At 54.1% G+C, this 23,316-nt stretch overlaps 1 long non-coding RNA gene across 2 annotated transcripts in view; it reads left to right on the top strand.

Moving 5' to 3' along the window:
- Positions 1 to 13,707: 13,707 nt before the first annotated feature.
- LOC119505527 overlaps positions 13,708 to 23,316 on the top strand; it is a 33,339-nt gene continuing 23,730 nt past the window's right edge. Inside the window, exons 1-3 of one of the 2 annotated variants that reach the window (XR_005210755.1) lie at positions 13,708 to 14,579; positions 18,173 to 18,316; positions 19,528 to 19,564. This is a non-coding gene — a long non-coding RNA (uncharacterized LOC119505527). Of the gene's footprint in view, positions 14,580 to 18,172; positions 18,317 to 19,527; positions 19,565 to 23,316 lie in introns of those variants that run through there. The other variant, XR_005210754.1, reaches the window with a different exon arrangement.

Here is a 23,316-nt window from a genome sequence, read left to right as displayed (position 1 = left end):
TGCCCAGTGTGGGGAGCTCAGAAAAGGCTTAGCATCCAGGCTGCAGGATGGGAGGGCATCAGTTGGCAGAGAGGTGTGGACAGGTGGCAGAGCAGTCAAGGATTGTGGAACGATGAAAGAAAATAATAGTCGTAATCCTGATGTAAGCAGGCACTGTTCATTGAGCCCTTTCTTTGCACCAGCACCTTGCATGGGCCATTTTATAAATCTTAACAGTAGATTTATCAGCCCCATTATAAATGGAGAGACCAAGGTTTGCAGAACTGCGAAAAGGCAAAGCCAGGATCTGTGCGATCTGGCTAGGCTCAGCTCCTGACCTTGACCCTAGTGTCTGTAGGAAATGAGAGCCTCCTGCTCGATGACCAGGGGTGAGCTGGACCCACTGGGACATGGTGCCCACTGGAGTTCACGCCCCTCCTTCCTGGTTCACCATCCAGTTCTCCTTGGGCTAGGAAGGGCTTCGGGGCCACAAGAAAATATTCAGGGAGAGAATGTTTCTGAGCACAAATCAGCTGGTGCTGCATCAGGAGGGTGGGAACCAAAGTCTCCCACCTGGTGTCCTGACCAGCATTTGAGAGCCCGAGCACTGGTGAGGGAGTTGCCCCCACCCTCATCCCAGCTCTCCCCTTGGCATGGGCCTCCTCGGGCAGCAGAGTTTGCTACGTTCTGCAGAGACATCCACGGGACTGGGGCTGCAAGACCCCCCGTGTCACCCATCTCTCCTTGTGGGCCCCAAAGCCCTGAAGACAAGGCTACTTTTCTGTTTGATCTTTGAGGGGAACAGGGGAAGTGAGGTCCTCCCTAGACTGGGCTGTGGGGCCCTGAGGGGTGGGGCTAGGGGTTGCTGTCTCTTGGTGCTTTTCCTCATCACCCAGAAGATGCAGCTTTGGGGTGGAGGCCCCCGCAACACCACCAGAGCACCAGGTGCCAGGCTGCTGGCCAAGACTCAGGCCAGAGCAGTCCCCTCCATCCCTTGGGAAAGTGCAAATGGACTCACTTGGAATACCAGTAAAGTATGTCATATTTCCTGAGCCCCAGCTACATACCTAGGCCTGTGAAGTTTCTCCACAAATGCCACATGACAGATGCTGCTAGCTGCTGCCAGTCTCCATTCTGCCATCACCCCTTAGAAATAGAAGATGCCCCTCTTGGGTTTTAATGAGGCCCATTGCTGACCAGCTAAATACTCCTTTTCTCAGCCTCCCTTGCAGCTAGGTATGGTCATGTGGTCAGTTCTGGCCAATGGGAAACAAATAAGGTGATCCATGTACCTTCTACCTTGCCCTTAAAAGGAAGGGGTGGCCCTCTACCTCTTTGGTCCCCCCCCCCTCAACACACAAAGAAGAGAATGGGGATGGGGAGGTGATGGCCGCCTTCAATGTGGGGACAGAGGCCATCCTCCAGGTGTTGGCAGAAAAGAAAGAGGGAAGGAACCTGGGCCCCAGACTGGCTTGTTGAGCAGAGCCACCTGCCCCTAGGCTAAACATGAGAGAAATCATCTCCTCCCTCCTGCTAGAGTAGCTGGGCCAGCTTCCTAACCCAGACACTGAGGCTCTGAGAGGGAAGCCATGGTAATCTGAGAATTAGTGGAATGGAGCCTTGAATTCAAGTCCAGGAGGGGTGGACTTGTGCTCAAAGCCACTGGGCTGCACATAGCAGGTGCTCCGTCCATGATTTTCAGGTGCAAGAATGAGTAGATGAATGGGTACCCTGGGTGTTTTCCTAGGGAGGAGCTGACCGTTGAAGAACTGATTTTGTTTTTAGGCCCTAAATACCATTCAGTTTTCCTGATAGGTGCCGCAGCACGCACTTCTAATTTCTATTCCCAATGGTCAAAGATAATGATGGTGGTGGCGATGTCTTCCATGAGCTCAGTATTTTACAGTTTATAAAATGCCTGTTCATATCCACTGTCACCTTTGACCTTGACCCCTCTGAGGTTGGCAGGGAGGCATCATTATCCTCATTTGATAGGTGAGAAAACAATCACTGGGCACATTATCTGGCACATGGTAAATACTAGGCTTGTGGTACCTCTTCTCATTCCTCTAATAATGTTTTCTTAGTATTATGCTACTACTAATGAAACAAAAAATATTCAGAGGAAGGGGCTGTGGGAGTACAGTAGGAAAAGCCCATGTGGAGGACTTGGGAGACTCCCCTTGGCCACTGGACTTGCTGATGATATTGAGACTCTCGAGAACCACAATACTTGTGGCAGGAACTGAGCACTTGCCAAGAGACAGGCTCCCTTCCATTCCGAGACGCCTTTTCCTGGTCTAAGGTGAGGAAGTTGGATAAGATGTTTCCCTCTCCTCACCCCCATCATTCCAGGTTCTGGGGCTCTGTACTCCTGGTAACTGGAGTGGCCAGGGGTCCCCCAGAAGCAGCCCCGAAAGTGAAGTACAGTGTGCTTCCCCTTGGCCCTCCACCAGCACTTCACAGTTCCCTTCCTGAGCCTGGTCCTGAGATGAGTCCTGGTCTGGAGGCAGGAAGGGCCCTCAGCCTGTGCACAGAGATAAGTTACAGAGCCAGGCGAGGGGAGACCTCGGGCCTTCTGTCAGCCACGGCCTGAGGCACGGAAGGGGGCCCCCCTCCTTTGTTCTCAGAGGCTTCACCCCACCCCTGGTCTTTGGGTGATGTGAAATGGAGGCAGATGCCTGCTTCCCTGTGATCTGGGACTCGGCACATCAGCTCTCCAAGCCTCAGCGTTCTCATCTGTAAAGTGGGAAAGTAAGGACTTTCTTCATGGGACTGTTGTGTTGATGACACAAGTTTACACAAGTAGAGTACTTGGAATAGAGCCTGTCTCACACCAAGTAATCAGGTGATGCTACACATATTGTATGGTTGTTGAGTGTCAGTTATTAGTAATGTTATTATTAATAATTATAATGAAGGGTTAATAGGCATTTGCAATGACTACAAGAGAAAAGAGTATGTTTGAATGACAAAAAATGGTGGTTCTGTTGGAAGACCAAGGGCTAGGGGCTTGATTCAGTTCCCCTGGGTGCCTCGCTGGGGCCTGTGGGTTCCCAGTCTGGGCATCATAACCTGACACCTTCCCTCTTCATTGATTGTTCCCATCAGTCCCACTTGGGCTGCTCAGTTATGTTAGCAATGGAAATTCTCAGAATCTTAACATTGAAAAGGACCTCAAACTTGCCTCACTCAATCCTTTTCCTGAGGCATGGCTCTGAACTCTGATACTCCATCCTGTCCTTGAATATCTCCCCACATGGGAAGCTCACTACCTACAAGGCTGCCCTGACGGTTAGATAGACATCTTGTGAGGCAAAACCCTCCTCTCTCCTCTCTGGGCAGCCTTTCCTGGTTCTGCCTTCTGGGTGCCCCTGGAACAAGTCCACACCCTCCATCCAGACACCAGGAGCTGTGGACACTAAGTCAGCTAGTCCACACCTGAAACCTCCCCAGTGCCTTGAGTGTCCTCCCAGGGCAGGAAAGAATTACCCTGCGTTTGTGCAAAGCAAGTGCTCAGGGAAGATGTGGAATACAGTCCTGCAGATAAGCCCAGGGAGAAGCATCTGCCTACCGCTGGCCACCAGCCCTGGGGCACTCCTCTTGTTGGGCCTGGCCCCTGCTCTTTTGCTGCTGAACTGCTGGCAGAGAAAAGGCAAAGATTTGCCTGAAGCAAATACATCAAATCCTTCCACAAACACACACACCCCCTGAACACGGACTCCACAGGTACTGGGGAGAAGAGGCCTACTCGCTTAGATTCCTTTCGGGCCTGTAGCCTAATTTTGTTGCATATCTTGGCTTGAGGTCCTTATGGTGACTCTGTAGCCTGCTTGATTTCTGAAAGCTCTTTACAGGCTGGTATGTAAACTCTCATCTCCGGATGTTCACACAGGCCCCTTGCAAGTTCCCCCACCCTGGGGTTGGGTAGCCCCTTGCCTGGTGTCCATAATGGGCAGTGGAGGGGAGGGGTTGAAAGTGTCAGTTCTGCGGGCCCGCGGACTAAGTTCCTATCCCAGCCTCCTCACTCTCCAGTGCCATGTCCTTTGGCAAGTCACTCTGCCTCCTCAGCCTTCTGTTTCCCCATCTGTGAAGTGGAGGCAAGCATTGTCCCTCCCTTCCAGGGTTCTTGGGAGTATCCAATAAAGTTAACCATGTGAAGCCTCAGACCCAGCCCCAGGTATGCAGTAGGTATTTTTTTTTAAACTTCATTTATCAAGTTAAAAAAAAAATTTTCCAAACAAAACAAAGCAAAGCAATGGGAAAAAACAAATATCCTGAAATAACTTCATTCCTGCCAATATGCTCCTACCATATTAAAAGAAAATTAATGAACAATAGTCACACCTGAGCATTCCCATATCATTAAGATCTCCCTCAATGTCTTGTCTGTTCTCATTAGATTATCGTTCCCCCTTCACTAGCTGCTGTCTATCTCTAGGTCCCCTACGTTCTACAATATAAGACACTTATTTTACATTTTTCACAGAGTTCACAATATCTCTCCTTTTCGGTCTGGCTTATTTCACTCAGCATTATGACTTTAAGATTCATCCATGTTGTCATATGTTTCATGATCTCGTTCCTTCTTACTGCTGCATAGTATTCCATCATGTGTATACACCACATTTTATTTATCCACTCATCTGATGAAGGACGTTAAGTTGTTTCCAACTCTTGGCAATTGTGAACAGTGCTGCTATGAACATCGGTGTAAAATATCTGTTCGTGTCACTGCTTTCAGAACCTCGGTAAATACTGAGAAGTGAAATTACTGGATCATAGAGTAACTCAATATCTAGTTTTCTGAGGAACTGCCAAACTGTCTTCCAGAGTGGCTGTACCATTATACAGTCACACCAGCTATGAATAAGAGTTCCAATTTCTCCACATCCCCTCCAGCATTTGTAGTTTCCTATTTGTTTAATGGCAGTCATTCTAATTGGTGTGAGACGATATCTCATTGTGGTCTTGATTTGCATCGCCCTAAAAGCTAGCGAAGATGAACATTTTTTCATGTGTTTTTTAGCCATTTGTGCTTCCTCTTCAAAGAAATGTCTTTTCATATCTTTTGCCCATTTTATAATTGGGCTGTTTGTACTATTGTCATTGAGTTGTAAGATTTCTTTTATACAAGATATCCATCTCTTATCAGATACATGGTTTCCAAATACTTTCTCCCATTGAGTTGGCTGCCTCTTTACCTTTTTGACAAATTCCTTTGAGGTACAGAAGCTTTTAATTATGAGGTGTTCCCATTTATCTGTTTTTTCTTTCATTGCTTGTGCTTTAGATATAAGGTCTAAGAAGCAACCTCCTAATACCAGATCTTGAAGATGTTTCCCTACATTATCTTCTAGGAGTTTTATGGTACTGTCTCTTATATTGAGATCTTTGATCCAAGTTGAGTTCATTTTTTTTGTATAGGGTGTGAGGTAGGGGTCCTCTTTCATTCTTTTGGATATAGATATCCAGTTGTCCCAGCCCCATTTACTGAAGAGGCTGTCATGTCCCAGTTCAGTGGATTTGGGGGCTATAGATCTGGAAGTTTATTTCTGAATTCTCAATTCAATTCCATTAATCAATATGTCTATCTTTGTGCCAATACCATGCTGTTTTGACTACTGTGGCTTTATAGTAGGTTTCAAAGTCAGTGAAAGTCCTCCCACTTCGTTTTTCTTTTTTAGAATGTTTTTAGCAATTTGAGACATCTTTCCCTTCCAGATAAATTTGATGACTAGCTTTTCAAAGTCTGTAAAGTAGACTGTTGAAATTTTGATGGGAATTGCATTGAGTCTGTAGATCAGTTTGGGTAGGATTGACATCTTAACGACATTTAAAGACATAGGTCTTTAATAAAGGTTATGATTTGCTCTCAGCTGGAAGTTGAGCTTGGTGCACTGGTGAAATCAGGCAGAAGAAATAAGACAAATGAGCCCTCCTTGGGAAAGAAGCTTGGTCTAGACACCGTGTTTGGCCCTTTCTGGCCTCTAGTTCAGTGGGTCTGTCACTATCGTGCTTGTGATGCACTCAAGGGAGTTGTTTTAAAATGCAGAGTTCCAGACCCTGTGCTCGCTAACTTGTTTCAGTAGGTCTGAGAGGGCCAGGAATCTGCAGTATAACCCTTCACCCCACCCCCAGGTTGGGAATAGATATTACCTAATAAATGTGTGTTGACTCTCTGGTCGATGCCAAGTACCAAGTACCATGCTAAGCTGGGGATTGCCGAGCTGGGAAAGCCTATCTGCCAAGAACAGAACCAGCCTCTGCCCTCAGGGAGCTTGCCACCCAATAGGGAGTGCTCCCTCTGACCTGAGGAGCTTGATGTCACTGCGGAAATTAAATAGTTAAAAGAGATCTTCCTTCAGGAACTGTGTGATGGTTGTCACAAGGCAGGAAACCTCCTAGGATTGAGTTTTGGGGCATGGAGGCCTTGGGAGGGAGAGGCACAGGCTGGTCTGGAGGCAAAGGCTACTTGTCCTTGACCTTGCCTGGGCTGGACATTTGGTGGGGACAGGTGAGTTGTGGCATGGGATAGATGAGGCATGTAAGGTGTCACAGTTCAGAGCATGGACTGTTGAGTCAGACCTGAGTTTGAAACCCAACTTCAGTCTTTCTAGATGTGTGAACTTGTGCCAGTGATTTCCTTTTTCTAAGCCCTGTTTCTGCCTCCACAGAGGGGTGACAAGTGTGTTTTTCTGTGTTTTATTGTGAAGCTAATGAAATGTTGGGTCCAGAGGCCCTCCTTTGCAGGAGCCCTGCAAAGGTCCTGGGCTTAATTGTGTACCCATCATTTTGTGTTATTTTTCTTAAAGAGAACCCCATAACTTGTAAAGGCTTCAGGTCTCACAAAACCTGGATCCGCTTCTGCACACCTCATGGGACTGTTGCAAGATTTGGTGAGAGGAGATGGATGAACTCCCTGGCAGCCCTGTATCTGACAAATAGAAGCCACATTAGCTTCTGAGTCTTGGAAGAAAGACGGACAGGTGATACCCTGGACAGGGGCGAGGTTTGTCTGGGAGGAGCCAGGACGCCTGCTCTGGCAGGCCCTCACCCCCTAACTCAGAGGTCCAAAGCTCTCCAGCCCAGACTGAAAACAGGTAGGAAGGAGTTGAGGGAGAGCAGTGATGGGGCTAGGAGGAGAATGAAGGAAGAGGAAGTAGAGGTGGGAAGCAAGAGGATAAGATGAGTCTCAGTCAGTTCTCTCTGGCTGCCATTCGCAGGTGCCTTTGAAGGGCCAGGCTGGTGAAGAGGCAGCTAGAGGTGACGGGCTTGGGCATTGGCTTTGGGGTTGATTTGGCTTTGATGATGACCTTCAAATGTTTAAGTTCAGGGGAGGATTCAGCTTATTCAGGACTCGTGGCTGCGGGGGAGGGGGGAAGGGAGAGGATCCTGGGGCCTGGGCATGTCTCCCTCAATGTAAAGAGTTTCCTTGCAAGGGAAGGACCCAACCCCGCCAGACCCTGCCAGAATGCACCACCTCACGGAATCCTCACATCCACCTCCTGAAGTCCTTACTCTGCTCATCTCCATTCTACACATGGAGAAGTGCAGCTCAGAGAGGTCAAGTCCTTTGCCTAAGGCCACACAGTGGAGGAGAATACAAGTCAGAATTTGGACTCAGCTCCTAACTCTCCCCCAATACTGCCCTCTGCTGTGGGTACAGTGACACACAGTGGGCTTGCAATAAAGATGGGAATGAATGAAGAAAAGAATTCCATAGGCCAGAAACATTCAACCCAGGTTCTTAGCACCCCCACCCTACCCCCGTCAGCCAGCGCTTTCCATTCCCAACCGCCCCCCCCCTCCCGTCTCTTTCCCCCCATCTCTCCCATATAATAGGGAAGTTTCTGAGCCAGGTTCTCACACTTCCTCAGATTCAACCGCGCTCCTCTCGGAGCCCACCCCGAGGCAGCTTTCTCACAACAGAACCCCGGGAGCGGGAACACCTCTCGACCCCGAGGCCCAGCGCGACAGCCGCGACCGCGGGCGGGGTGGTCCCCGCAGCCGCGTTTCGACTCCTCGGCCTTGAACACTCCTGCCTCCCCCGCTCCGGGCAGCTAAATAATTGATTCGGTCATAAATAATTGATACTGTGTTGCGCGCACGTTCTCTCGGCCCCCAGGGTGCGCGGGGTCCCCCATTAGGGTTAGGGGGAGCCGGGGAGGGCGGAGGGCGGGGGCCGGTGTGTTGGGCGAGCCTGTCTCGCTCCCTCCAAGCTCCCTCGCGCCGGCTTTTTCCCTTTTTCTTTTTTCCTTTTTTTCTTTCCTGGAGCGGAGCCCGGCGCCAGGAGTCTGGAACCGGCTTGACAAGCTTTTGAGTTATGGAGGGGGGAGGGGAGGGAAGAGGCGCGGGGAGGGCGAGAGCGCGCGGCGAGCTTGCCGGGAGGCCGCGCGGGTGGCGGGGCGGGGCGCACTCCGGCTTAGAGACTCTCCCCCACTTGGGGCGACGGTCGGAAGAACCGGTCCGAAGGTGGTGACGGAGTGGGGTGCCGGGGGGCGGGGGACGAGTCGTTCCGTGGAGCCCCGCGGACAGCCCGGCCGGCTGGAGAGCCCGGCTTCAGAGCCGCATTAAAGGAGGCCGGAGGAGGGCGGCGGGGTTTAACCGGCCTCGGGGGCCGCGGCCTCCCCCGCCGAGCAGGACATTCCTTTCCGCTGAACTGGGCGCCTGGGTCCGCGCCGCCGCCTCGCCCTGCACGCATCGCCCTCGGCGGCCCGTCGGGCCCAGGGCGGGGTTGCTGCGCCGGGCCGGAGCCTCGGCCGGCCGGCGGGGGAGCAACAAAGCGAGAAGGGCTGCAGTGGTCCCCTTGGCCCGCATGTGCTGTTTCCCAGGCGCTCACTGAACTACCCTCTCAACTACTCCTGAGGGAAGGAGCTGTTCTGCTCATTTAGCCCGTGGGGAACCTGGGCCCAGGGAGGGTCTTCACTGTTACAAGCCACACAGAGGCTGCCACTTTGGGCCTGGTGGCGGCCCTGGGGGTGCAGGGCCAGGCACACAGTAGGGGCACCCTAGCTGCTGGCTGAATTTGACTAGGTTGTCCAGCCAGGAGCCCCTGAGAGCAGTGAGTCTCCATCTGACAGTGCAGTGACTGTAATCCCCAGCCCTAGGGCCTGGTGGGAGTCGGGGTGGGGGTTGTGGAGTCATTGGTTTTTCAGAGATGGGTTCATCAACAGAAGTCTCCAGATCCCTGGGGTCTCCAGGAGAAGTCTGAAGAGTATGCAAGGAGGAGGCTTCTAGAAGCCAACAGAAGCCCTGGTTCCTGACATGCCTTCCCCTGGATTGCAGAGTTGCTAGTCAAGCCACGGGGTGATGTCCATCTACCTCAGTTTCCCCCATCCTGGGCCCCACCTGACTCCTCTGGCCTGCTCTGCCTGCTCCAGGGCAGCTAGTGAATTGAATCTGCGTGGCCTTGGGCACTGCCTTCTCAGCTCTGAGCCTCTCTGGCTCATCTGTGAGATGGCTTAGTAAGAGTGCCAGCCTTGCCTGGGTGCCGGAAGGGCTTAGCACAGGGGCCTGGCACACAGTAAGTGCTCAGCACACAGTCACTGTTGTTGGAGTTGGTGATTATTATCATTATTTCTAAAAGGCTCGTAGAGACCTAGCAAAGCCCCCCCTCCCCGTGCCCTGAGGTGGAACTTCAAGAATGCTGAGCCTGTTGAACAAGCCTGGCTTCTCCTTCCCGTCCCCCACGGAGCCTGAGTGTCGAAATCATCCCAGACAAAGCTGCTGAGCAGAAATTTCCAGTCTCCCTGGCAGAACCGGCAAGAGTTTGGGCGTGGCTCAGAGACGCAGCTGGATGGGCTCTGTGGGGCCCCAGATTTTCTTTGGGACTTGCAAGAAGCACCCCAACCCCTGGGGGTGTCTGGCCTCCAGCTCCTGCCCCTGGCTGCTACAAGGCAGGTGACTTCCCATTGTTCACTGGTGGTGGAGCGCTCAGGGCAGGAGCCAGATCCGGGTTGGAGGCTCTGCCCTTCCTTTAGCAAGAGTCCCGGTGAATGCCCCTGGAAGCTGGGGTGACCGGGTTGCTGGGCAAGGTGCTGATATCACTGGGGCCGTGATGGTTCTGTCCTAAGCAACCTAGAGAACCTATCAGCTTTGCTTGCAGGGCCGTGTGAACCAGGGTGAGCAACTTGGCCCCTCCGGACCTTGCTCTCCCTATCTACAAAACAGAGGCAGTAACCTGTAAGCCCCACTCTGCCAAGGGAAGGAAGGAGGGAGTTCCAATCCTGCCCTGCACTGGACAGGTGACTTTAGACAAGTCACTGAGTAACACTGATGATTAGAACAGATGGGCTCCTCTCTCCCTCAGGCCTGTGCTGGGTGTTTTGCATATACTGTCACTCTTGGAGGAAGGTTTTATTATTAACTTTATTTTCCAGATGAGGTAAGTGAAGCTCAGAGAGGTTGATTCACTAATTCAAGGACACATAGCTAGGAATTGGTAGAGTCAGGATTCGAACCCTGATCTGCTGGCTTAGATCCTGAATCCCTAAAGAAAAAGCAATTAGGGTGTTTTTAAAAACAAAACATTTTCCGGCTCCTATTATGTGCAGGACCTTGAGGTAGGTGGCAACAAAAGTAAGGAGGCCATGGCCCCTGCCTTCAAGAAGCTCACAGTGGAGTGGGGACACGAGAGTCTGGAGAAACTCTCATGAGAATTAGATGTGAAAAGGAGTGCCCTAAGGTCTCCAGAAGTGCTGTGGAAACACCTGGAGAGAGAGGTGATTTTTGTTTTGGGGGGTGGGGAGAAAGGGGAGCTGGGGAAAGGGGCATGAAGCCAGGGAAAGGGAGCCTGGGGTTGAACAATGAGGAATTTCCATAGAGGGCAAAGGGCCACCCCCTGGGGCCTTCCAGTGAGAGGATATGGCTCATTGGGGAAGAGAAGCAGCCGGCTGCGGGTTGTGGAGGGTGATGGGGAGAGAAGGGTGGTGGAGCTGAGGCTGCAAAGGCCTTGGAAAGCTACCTTAGGGAGCCATTGAAGGTCTTTGAGCAGAGGTGGACATCCTCCTATGGGAGTTTTAGAAAGAGAATTCTATAGGCAGAGTAATGTTCTGGAAACATACACAAAAACTAGGAGTACATTGTGTGAACTTTTACAGTGCTTCCCTTTTTTTTTTTTTTTTCCTTCCCGTGTGTAGGATTACTATTCAAAAGGAAAAAAAAAAAGATGAAACTTTCAAGGGAAAAAAGGGGAGCTGGGAGGCAAAGGGATGGTAGGAGGCAACAGTCAATGGGCCACGCTGGCCTCTCTGACGGCCAGCACCCCGGCTGTCTGAGTGAGGGCCGTCTGGCTGCACCATCTCAGAAGTCAACGGGGAGCTGAGCCTGCGGGGCCTGGGCTGTGGGGCCCTCCTTTTGCCCTGACCGAAGGCTGAAGCCTGTCCCCACCCAAACTCATCCTCATTGGTTTGGCTGTGAGACCACAGGCTGTCCCTTACATCTTCCTCTGGGCTAAATGGGGACACTTATTCCAGGCGCCTCCCTATGTCCTTGAGGACAAACCGTCCCATGTAGGACAATCGACAGGGCTCCCGGCACTGTGCTAGGTGCTTAACGGGCCAGTGTCTGTTAATCTGAACATAATGCCACAAGAAAAAAAAAGTGTTGCTTTCCCCACTTTACAGATTGGGAAAGATGGGGCTCAGTGGCTTGCCCAAGCCCTCCCAGTGAGGGAGGGAGGGCAGTGTCCCCACCACTAATCTGTTTGGCTTTTCAGGAGGAAATCAGTCCCTCTAGTCCCCCCAAATCTCATGCCTTTGGCCTGCTCTGGCTCCTAGAATGGGGGCTGCCGTCACCCCCCTGAGCCTTTACTCAAACTGTTCCCTGTGCCTGGGATGCCTCTCCCCACCCTTCCTCACCATCCACAGGGTAAACTCCTTCAGGCTCCATGAAGCCTGGGTAAACTGTCAGTTCCTCCCCAGCTTTGCACCCAACTGCCACCCCTGTCCCCTTATCTGTGTTCCTATGGAGCTCCTTCCAGGAGGGGAAGAAAGGCTTGGGGACAGGGGACATGACTGCCGAGTTCCAGCCCAGGCCTGTGTGGGCGGAGAGGCGGGAACAGTCAGCTTGTTCTGGGTGCTCAGAAGGCCAGGACTGGGGCGGGCTGGACGTGAGAGGAAGGATGGCCTGGGCTCAACCCAGGGAAAAACAGATTGACCAGCCCCTGGGATTGTTTGGCTTGGAAGCCAGAGGAAGACAGGTTCCAGGAGGAGAGAGAAGCAAGGAGTGAGGCTGCTGAACATGTCCCCCTCCCCAGCAGCCCAAAAACGACATACCCCTTCTCGGTCCCCCAACAGCTCATGTGCACCCAGGACCTCGGTGACTAGGCTGGGGCTGGGAAACTGTCTTTTGTGCACAAGTGGCCCTAGACCCCCACCCCTAGTGAGCATGTGCACACAGAGATGGAAAGCCCCCCTCTTGGAGGCTGGAGGCTCCCACCTCAGGTATAGATTAGAGTGACCTCATCATAAATTCTCAAAGTCCCCAGTGCCAAGCACAATGTCTGGCACGCAGTAGGCACTTAAGCATTTGTTGGTGAAGGAATGAATGAATGAATGAGTGAGTTATGGTGTGATCCCAGGCCTTGGGAGGAGGGCCAGGAGCCTTGAAGTCTGTCTGTCTGCATGAGTCTGTGTGTTAAAGACAGACAGACAGACTTCCTGTGTTCTGTGAGCCCCTGGAGTGCCGGGTGGATCTGGGCAGGTTTGGAGGTGGGGACTGGAGGTAGGGGACACTGAGAGAGCCACAGGGAAGCAGCCCCATTTAATGACTTACTTGGGAGGGAAACAGTGAGCCACATCTCTGGTGAAACACCCTTTCTGATGCCTGAGCATGAGTACTGCTGGGCTCCGAGGAACTTCCAGGTACCCCAGATCACTCCACTGAGGACCCCCCCACAATTCCACAGGGGCTCTGAGCTCAGACATTTCTAGCTTTTAGCTGCTCCACGCCTCACTAGCTGGACCAGTTGCCTCAGTTTCCCCATCTGCAAAGGAGACTGATAACACTACATGTCTAATGGGTTTGCTGGGAAGGACAAGTGAGAGGTGTCAGCTCAGCACATTCTCTCTGCCATTGTTGTGAACAACAGCACTGGAGAGCGGGCAGCAGAGACTGCCCAACTGCCCGGCCCTGACTCAGGTCCCACTGTGCCACTGACTTACCAGGAGACTCAGACATGGCTCAGCTTCTCTCCAGGCCTCGGTTTCCCCATTTGTAGTTAGGCCCTTCTAACCCGGACAGCCTTGGAATTTCCCCAAGTGCAGCACAAACATGTGCACACACAGCTGCCACCCCCAGACTGGCACACAACCCCCAGAGCTGCCCAGAGACACACAGGCACCAGCACACACACACTCACAGGCAGACACACTCAGATCCACGCACATAGCTGCACACACATTTACATACAGAACACACACAGAAACGTCACACACACTCAACTCCCCCTCCCTGCGTCCTGTTTGCCCTCGCATTTGCGCCCTCGCCTTTCCCCACGGCACCCACACCCGCTCACACTCATGCTCACACTCACACCCCTCCCCCCAGATCTGCTGTGCACCAACTGTTGGTAAGGGGGGAGGGGTGGGGGCAGGAGGAAAAAGCCCACGACTCAGCCAGGGAAGAAGGGTGCTGGGGGGTGCGGGGAGGGGGGTGCGCGGGCGAGGGAAATGACAGCCCGCGGTCCCCCTCTAGTCCCGGCTCATGAATATTAATGCGGCGGTAATTAAAATGCAGGGACGCAGCAGGATAGATGCGGCTGCCTCCGGAGCGCTGGGGAGCGCAGCGTCCTCGCAGGCGGGGTGGAGCCCGATCCACACTGGTGAAAAGCGGGATCGGGCTCCAGGACCTGGATTCGGGACGTGGGGAACGGTATTTTTCGGCGCGGCCGAGCGTTCGGTTCTGGCGTCCCCGACTGCCGCCCCCACCGTGAGCCGGCGCTCCTGCCCCCGCCCAGCCGCCGCCTCTCGCGCCCTGCCCCAGGCGGGCCGCACGCCAGGCCGCAGTTTCCCGGAGCCGGCCCCCTCCCGCCCTCGCGGCCCGGTGACGTCATCTGCACAAAACTTTCCGCTTCCCGGCCAGTCTCGGGGCCCTGAATCATAGCCGCCCCCGGTCCCGGGCCAGGCCCGCAGCGTCTGTGCAGAGTGAGGCCCCGCCGGCCCAGGCCTGACGTCAAACTAGCAGAGCCTGGAAGGCGGTGGCAACTTGTGCTGGTTGCGTGACCTTGGGCAGGTCCTTTAAGCTTCCTGAAGTTTCTGCGTCTGCCACCTAGCAGAAGCTCAGCAAATCTGTCGACTCACGAGTAAATTGTACAACTGGGTAATCCGAGGTGGGAAGAAACTGGCCCAAGGTCCTACAGCAGGTTGACAACAGAGCTGGGTTTCTGGGCCCCCAGTTCCACGTGCTCTTTCTGCAGTTACTCCTGAGCATCCCTTGCAGACATGCTGAGAAGGGGACTTCTTCCAGAGCAAGGCTGCCTGGGTTCGAATCTGGCTGGGCCATAGGACTTCGGACCGCAGTGTTCTCATCCATAAAACAAGTGTGATAATACAGCATGATAATAATCACATGGAATCTGTATGAGGCTAGAGGATCAGGTGAGAAAACACTGGTTACATTGTGAGGACCATGTGGCGGTGTTCTTGGGATGGTTAGGGTTAGGGTTTGATTGAAGTCAAGTGGGAAGGCCCTCTGGAGTGGGACCATCTGGCTTCAGATCCTGGCTATAGCTTCCCTGCTCAGTGGCCACGGTGCTAACAGTCTGAGCCCCGAGCCCTATTTGCACCACGGCCTGCACCATAGCACCTCAGATTCTCAGGAGTGCTGGGAAAACTCATGGAGTAAATGCCCACCCAGCCCTTCACCTGAGCCCTCACAGAGCAAGTGCTCCCAAAATGTGCATGGTTCTTAGGCCCTTTTTTGGTACATCATCTCAGGAAACTAAAAACTTTCTGCTTCTGCTCTCAGGAGCAAAGAGGGGAATATGCCTGAGTCTGGGAGCCCAGGCTCTGCAGCCCCCCAGAAGGTGGGCAAGGACTGCAGCTCTTTCCCAAATGCACCCCGACCTCCACCCTGCATCAGCCAGACCCTCCCACCTCCATCTGGGGTCCTCTCTCCTCTCAGCCACCCCATCCCCAGCCTACATTGAGCCTTTAAGCTAACAGAGAAAGGCACACCCAGCTGCCTGCTGCCACCCCACTCCCCACCACCACTACTGCTGCCCCCCACCCCTCAGCCTTACTGGTGCTCTTTCAAGTCCTCTGGAGCTCCAGGCTCCAGGCTGTCTTTTCTTGCCTCCAGGCCTTTGCATGTGCTGTTCCCTCTGCCTCCAACAAGCCCTCTCCTCTCCCACTTTCCTGGTTAACTCCTCTTCCTCCATCACTCCTGAGATAACGCTTCCCCTGGGAAGCGTCCCAGATACTACCACCCCCATCACACACACACACACACACACACACAAAACACACCCCACAACACACACACACACCCCACTTCACAAAGACCACACCACACAGGCACAGGCACAAAGACATGCACATTCCGCATGATGCAGACCCCAGACACACAGCCCCCCCCACACACACACATTACACAGAGCATTCAACACACATTCACACTCAGACCACACAGCACCGTTCCAGGTGACATTGGTGCCCTTCCTCGGGGGTCCCACAGCCTCCAGTCTTGCCTCCTCCTCCGTGGTATTTACCCCTCTGCTTATGCTCCTCGTTCCAGGACAGGGCCTGGCACAAGTCCCACTCAGGGCCTGGAGCCTTGACCCCCTCCCATGGTGACACTGTCACAGTCCCACCTTCCTTCAAGGCCTTCTCAGATGACTCCCTGGGTTCTCTGCCTCTGCTCTTGGCACTCCTGCTAGAACTGGCCACTGCTCCGGGTCCTAGCCTTCTCCCCGTCAGGTCACACTTACCTGCGCTTTCGTTTCTCTCTACCGTCTCCACCCTCACCTCCCAGACCACAGCTACTCAAGGGGAGGACCATGTCCCCAAACCCCCACCCTGGCCCAGGGCCTCAGGCGTATTTGGTGACTTGAACTGTGCCAGAACCTTGGCCCAGTTTAGCTATTAAGAGCTCCATGAGGTCATTTCTGACTGGCATCTCTACTTCCTCATCTAAAAATTGGGTAATACTGAAAGTACCTTGGAGAAACTGAGGGATGTAACAGTGGCCATCATCAGCACGGCCACTGGGCTGCCCTTGTGGATGAACTGAGCCTTGGTGGGTGGAGCCCCTCCCCTAGCTGAGCATCCTGCACTCCCCCTTCTGGGAAAATGGGTCCTAAGGTACTTTGTGCTGAGGCCAGTCCCCGCGGTGGGGTGTTTGACCAGAGCTGCTGACTTGTGGCAGGCAGTGTCTGTTCCCAGGGTTGCCCAAGCGGAGTCAGACCCTCTCAGAGCACTCAGCCTCTGCAGGGGCCTGGCCACAGCCTCAGATCCCCTCCTTCAATCCAGCTGAGTGGCTCCTGGCTACCCAACTTCTGCTAAGAGGAACAGATTGAGCAGGAACGTGAACCTCTCCTGGTGGGTGACCAGGGACCCAGGATGGAAATATGTGCTGGGTAAATGGCAAGGAATGAGAAAGCCACTGCCCTCATGGAACTTAGAGTCCAGCAGAGTCCACAGGTGATAACAAAGGAATAAATCAAAGCAGAATGATGAAAGCAGAAAAGAAGAGGTGCTGGGATGGAGAGCAAAGGGGAACCCATGTGTGGGAGGTGGTCAGGGAGACCTGCATTCATTATGGATCTAAACACTTTCATGTATAGACTGACTTGTGTCTCCCAAGGTATCTTCCAGAACTTTTCTTATCAAGTCACTCATGTCCCTAAACACATTTTGAACATCCTGGCTTAAGTCAGACAGACAAAGTGGTTAAGAGCAAAATCTGGGCTCCTGCATCTTGCTGTGTGACCTTGAGCAAGTCACTGTCCCTCTCTGAGCTTCAGTGTCCTCTTTAAAATGGGTGTATATGCCAAAGGAATGTTGTGGAGGGTCCCTGAGATGCTGTGTGCCATCACCAGGCTTGTCCCTCCCAAGTGCTGCCCCGAAAACCCCTGATTGCCATACTCAGGGCCCCTGGATCTCTAGCCTCCAGGCTGTGCCTGAACCCAGCACTTGGCAGGAAAGCGCCTTTGTACAGCACAGCCTGGGTGCCCTGAAGCAATGAGCACAGCCCCTGTGAGGCAGGGACTGGGCACTGGCCCAGGCTGGATATGATGACCAGGCTGCTGGGGACGAATTGTTTCCCTGGTGAGGTACTCAGGGCAACAGCCTCTCTGAGGGGGAAAGTTTCAAGTGGAGATGAGTGCTAGAACCACATGATTAATTTGGTCAGGGGAACTATAGGTCCCCTGCCACCTGTCTACTGGGGCTCCATGAATAAAGAAAAGGAAAACTGTCAAGGCACATACAACTCAAGTGAGACGCCACAGATGAGGAAACTGAGGCTGGGAAGCAGGGGGATGCAGTGGGTAGAGTAGTCCTGTGCCCCAGGCTGTGCGGCTGCTCCCTGGAGGAGCCAGAATTGGTACTCATTCTGACTCCCAAGCCTGAGCTCCTAACCACCAGACTATCCTAACTTTGTCTTGTCAACAGAGAAACAGATGTGTTTAGCACCCACCTCGTAACTCACACGGGACTGTTTTACATCCACCCAACTCCTGGGGTGTCACCCACAGGACACCACAGAGAGCCCTGGCCTGAGACCTGTGAGAGAAGCCACACACGGGTTCTCACCCAAGAGCAGATCATCAGGGGGAACTCCCAAGGGAGGTCATGAGACCCTAGGATGTCAGAGGTGGAAGGGACCTCAAAGATCACCTGCAAACCCACCTGCAGCTCAGAGAGGTGGTGACACTGGCCCAAACACCCATAGCAAGGCGTTGGCCCAGCTGGGATTAGGCGGGAGAAGCAGTCAAGCTCAGCGATGAAAAGTGTGAGCTTCGGAACTCAACTGCCTGGGTTCAAATCCGGATTCTGTCACTTGCCAACTGTGAACCCCAGTCTCAGAGCCTATCTTGCCTCATGTCCTCATTCTGTACAATACAGATAATAGTTCCTACTTCAAAGGGTTTTTTGAGAAATAAATGAATTATGATGCTTGAACACAGAGCCTAATGTACAGTAAGCACTCAGTAGATATCTGTTGTCATTCTGGGTCTCCTGAATTCTAGTCCAATGCAAACGTGTTTGCTCAACAAGCCTTCGGTGACACCTACTCTGCACCAGGCAGACCCGAAGATGGGGCAACAAGCAAGTCCGACTGAGCCTGCCTTGGTGGTGTTCACAGCCCAGGGAGGCAAACACACCTGAAACAGGTAACTCCAGAGAGAAGTCATCTTGTTATGATTCCTGCTAGTCCAGGAGGTCAGGGAGGGTCCCTGGAGGAGGGGACATGTAAGCCAAGGATGGCAAGATGAAGAGGCAGAGGGAATAGTATGCAGGAAGATGGTGGGGAAGGGGGGAGCAGAAAGGACATAAAGTCATCTAGGTCTGAGAGAACATCCAAATGGCTGGAGCTCAGAACCCAAGGTCATGAGAGGGGGGTGCCAGATGCTCAGAGAGCCCAGGGAGCCAGGGATGGTGAGAGAGGGAGGGAAGCAGTCAGGCTCACATTTTAGAAAGGACCTGTCTGGCTGACATAGGGAGGGTGAATTGGACAAGAGGGATGAGTAGAAAATGGAGGCTGGGAATCCAGGGAGGGGTTAGTCAGCTGGCAGCAGCTGATAGGGGCAGGACAAAGGGCATAGGGTGGAGGAAGCTGACTTATTTAGGTGGGAAACTCCTCGGGTCTTGGTTATTTGGCTGGGGGTGAGAGGGGAGGAGGAGTAGGGGATGGCACCCTGGGGATCTGGCTAGGGTAGGGGTGGGTGGCCGGAAGTGATCATGGGGAACAAATTCAAGGAGGAGGGGAGACCCTGGGTCTAACGCAGGCCACCCCACTCCAGCAGTGACCAGAACCTCAGCAGGACTGCCGTCAGATCTGGGGCCCCATACTTCAGAGAGCCACACTCTGGCCCTTCTCCTCACTGTGCCCTTCTGCGTGAAACAAGGAATCTTTGGGATCAAGAGGACATGCCTACTTGGAGCCCTGGGGCTCCTGGCCATGATCTGGGTGCCTGAGACTCTAGAAATTCCCTAGCCAATGGCCCCAGCCCACTTCCTGGGGCCATCTTCCCAAGGGTGGTTTGAGCTTCTAGTTTGTGGGCACCCCTAGGCCCTAGGGGTGACCAAGAAGTGGCTGTTTTCGGGGGATGTGGGACTGAGCTTGGACATGAAGGCTAGAAAGTCCATACCTGGAAAGAAAGAGGGGCTGAAGGGAAGCCACGCAGTAGAGGCTGGCTCTCCCCATGCTGTCAGAATTCTAAATACAAACCCAGCCTTCAGGTGTTTTTGTCCTTATGAAGGTATATTTGTCAAGGAAAGAGGACAGAACACCTTTTATTTAGCAGCTTGTTAGCTTGATGTATAACTTGTAAACATTGAGACATGAAGAATGTTGAGCCTTTGCTTGTACTCGTTGCCCCAGGCTGACCCCCAGCACTGCTCGGGGGAGCCCCATCTCCAGGTGGGTCCCCACATCAGTGATGGGAGAACCTGTGCCAGCAGGTGGACCCCAGAAGATCCTCTGTTCCAACAGTCCAGCTTCCTTCAGAGCTTCCAGCCCCCACCTCTGTTGCCATGTCCTCCTGCCTCCCATTTGTAATGTTCAACTCCAGTCCCACCTCACGCACAAGCAGCTTTCCCTCCCTGCCCCCACCTCCTTCCCTTCTCTCTTCCTGGAGGCCTTGGCTCCCCAGTTGTCACTGATTTTATTTCATCACCGTGGCTGTGTTGTGACTGACTGGTTGGGGATGCAGGTCCTGTCCCTTCCGCCAGACCACAGCAACAACTCCCTGTGGAAGCAGAATCTTGCCTTGGGTAGGAGTCCGGGCTCTGAGCAGACTTGGAGTCAAGTCCTAGCTCTGTGGCTTTCTTGCTTTGTGACTTTGGGAGGCGGCTTCCATTCACTGTTCTGAGCCCATTTCCTCTTCGGAAAACCCGTAATAATAGCTGCACCTCTTGCGAGTGAGGAAGGCAATTGTAAGAAAGGGGAAGCCCACGTGTGCCTGGCGGCACTTGGCAAGTGCTTCGACGGAGGAAGCAGAAAGGGCAAGGAGTTACATTGAGTCTCTTTCAATTTACAGCTGAGAAAACAAGCAGCGCTCAGCGAGGTGAAGCCCGGTTGCCCAAGGTCACACCAGCCTATAGCGGGGGAGGGGCCCAAGCCCAGGGCTGATCCCGACTTGTGCTCTAAAGACTACAGGGCTCTATTCGCCTCAGAGGCCTGGCCCCTTCGTTACTTCCCGGGTCCCTGTAACCCTTTGGGCGCCCTGAGAGGACCGCCGGAGGTGGGTGGGCGGGGAGAAGGCGGGGGGCAGGTGGTATCGCCGGAGCATAGCCCGCGGAGCGGAAAGGGTTAACGGACTCCGCCGCATTGGGCCGGCCTTCGGGAAAACCAGCCAATGGGCGCGCGCCGCGATGAGGTAATGCCGGGACCGCAAGAAGGGGGCTGCGCGTGGCTTTCCTTCCCTCCCCACCTGCCCCTCACCTTTGACCTCGGGGTCCCCCGCCCCTCATCATAGCCTTACACTCGCAGAAACCCTTCAGGGGAGGGTCCTGTGCGGCCGAAACATCCGCTGCAGAAACCCGGAGAAATCCTGGTTCAAGTCACATCCTCCTGGGCCTCAGTTTCCCCTTCTGCAAGATGGGTTGTCCATGATCGCTAAAGGCCCTACCACTGGCGGGACGTTCTTGGATCCCAGGAGAGTTTCAGACCCTCTCGGCTCTTGGGCTCACATTTAAATGGGCTCAGCCTGACTCTCCTCAGGCAATGCCCAGGGCCAAGGGCGAGAAGTCCTCCGGGCCAAGGGGAGCCGCGCCGGCCCAGTCACACCCTACGCGTTACCCCGACCCATCAGCCCCTCCCTATTCCTCGGGTGTCCGCACCTGACGCACACCCTGGTCCCCTTCGCTGCCGCGGAGCTCCGAGTTAGCGCGAGCTGCTGGACTTGCGGGCTTGGTGGACATAGGTCAAAGTTCATGCAACCACTAATATTAATTGCGCGTCCAGTCCACTGCGTGCCGCTCAGCGCTTGAGGCTTCGACATCGCCGGGAGGATCCAGGACTGCCCGCGACCGGCCGCCCCCTCCTGGTCCTGCCTGCAGGAGCCGCGCGCCTGCCTCCTCGCCCGTCCAGGCACGACAGCGGTTAATGCCTTTCCAGCCGAGCTGGCACTGCCGCGGCTGCTGGGGCTTATTAGTCAGCTCGCGGGGAGGGGGGCGGAGGAGGGGGAGAGGAGGGGCTCGAGTTGAGAACCGCAGAAAGCTATTCTCAGGGGCTCCCGAGTGTGGGGAGGGCGGCTCAGCAGGAGCTGCTGCTTCCCAGAAAGTTGATTATTTTTAACCCAGGAAGAAGAAAGGAAGGAGGCGAGGGAGAAGGACTCAGAAAGGAGAAGAGAGGAGAGCAGAGGAGAGGAAAGGAGAAGGGAGGACAAGGAAGGGGAGGAGGGAGAGGGGAGGCTTGGGGAGCAGAAGGGAAGAGGGGAGAGGGAATGGAAGGAGAAAAGAAGGAAGGGAGACGGGTAGGCAGAAGGGTGATGAAGGGGATGGATGGGAAAGGCAGGACTGAGAGGGGGAGTGTGCAGAGTGGGGGGAGCTGCTGGCAGAGATCTCTGGAGGGGGTAGGAAAAATAGACTTGGAGGGGGCACTAGCTGCTCTCCCCCATCCCTCCCTGTACCCCTCAGGCTGCCCATCCCCAAGCTGCCAGGCATCAGGACCCAGGGCCACGCCCCTGCTGGGCACTGGGGCTCAGGGAGGAGATGGCACACGGTGGCCCCTTCCCTGCCCTCAGAGTGTTCTCAGGTCAGCGGGCAGCAAGCCCCAAAGGCCCAGGCCACACCAGCATGTACTTGCTTTTGTGGCACACACTGGGACACAAGTGCTTCGGAAGCAATGGGGGCAAGGGTTGCGGTGATGAGGGGCTGCCCTGAAAACCCCAGTGGCCTCTGCAGGACGGAATTCTGGAGGGGAGGGTGGAAGGGACCTAGTGCTCACTTTGTCCTTTTCAGAGCCTTGGGGTGAAAGCCAAACCCAGAGGGTGTCGGAAGAAAGGGTGTAGCTTGTAGACAGAACGGGTCATGGGCTCCAGTAGTCACGCTGTGAGGCAGGTGACAAGAAACAGGGCCCTCACCAGGACCTCCCCATCTCTGCACTTCAGCCACCAGGGCCTTCTTTCCTCCTACTCCTTCCCACCTCAGGGCCTTTGCACACGTTCTTACCCTTCCTCAACCTCCAAGTCTCACCTCAATGTTGCTACTTCCAGGAAGTCTTCCCGGATGCCAAGACAGTATCAAGTCCCCAAATGCATTTGTAGCTCCCTGACTTTTCCCTTGGAGAACTCGCCTAAAGGGTGGCAGGAGACTCCTTTGTCCCATCACTTCTTCTGTGTACTACGGGGTACTGGGTGTTAGGGGCACAGTGAGAATAAGACAGACATGATCAGGCCCACATGGGGCTCCCAGTCCCACAGGGGAGGCAGAGGCCTCACAAATCATTATGAATAGTGCATTAACTAATGACAAGAGGACAAAGGGCTGTGAAGGCTGGGCCCAGGACCTAACCTCGCCTGGGGTCTCCTGCAGGACAAGTGGCTGAGGGTGAGGAGTGGCTAGCTGGGTGAATGAGGATCTTGAAGCCTGAAAGAGGGTCAGGGTGGTCAAAGGTGGAGGACAGAAGTGGCCATGTGGTTCAAGATGGTGGCCATTGTCCTGGGGGCAGCCAGAAGCTTTGGAATGGTTTTACAGAGAAGAACAAGGAGACCAGACCTGCAGAGCTCACTGGAGAATGTTGGGGACAAGAGTTGGCTGCAGGGGGGGCAGCTGAGAGTGGTAGCAAGGTCTGAGGAAGAGTCGTGGTGGCCTGCCCAGGGCAGTGGCTTTGGAGACAGAGAGGAGGCTAGACTTGGGTGCTCTTTGGGAGGCACAGAGGATAGGACTTGCTGTGTCATCATGTGGGGTGAAGGAGGCCAAGGAGTCATCGGGGAGGTGTCCCTAGGCTCTGGCTTGTGCAATGGATGCAGGCTAGTGCTGTCCCCCTGAGGCAGGGGAGAGCTGAGGGGAGTGGGTTAAAGGGAGGTCAGGTGTTTATTTGGGGACATGATGAGAACAGCCTGGAAAGTGTGCCAGCCAGAGGGAACAGCTTAATCAAAGGCACAGAGAAGAGAAAGACACACCCAAAGGTGATTGCATGTGATATGGTGGGATGTGCTGGGGGTGA

The sequence above is a fragment of the Choloepus didactylus genome, chromosome 10 (assembly GCF_015220235.1).
Source record: "Choloepus didactylus isolate mChoDid1 chromosome 10, mChoDid1.pri, whole genome shotgun sequence".
Taxonomy (NCBI): Eukaryota; Metazoa; Chordata; class Mammalia; order Pilosa; family Megalonychidae; genus Choloepus; species Choloepus didactylus.
The sequence above is the reverse complement of the archived record's forward strand: the minus strand, read 5'-3'. Positions and strand labels throughout refer to the sequence as shown.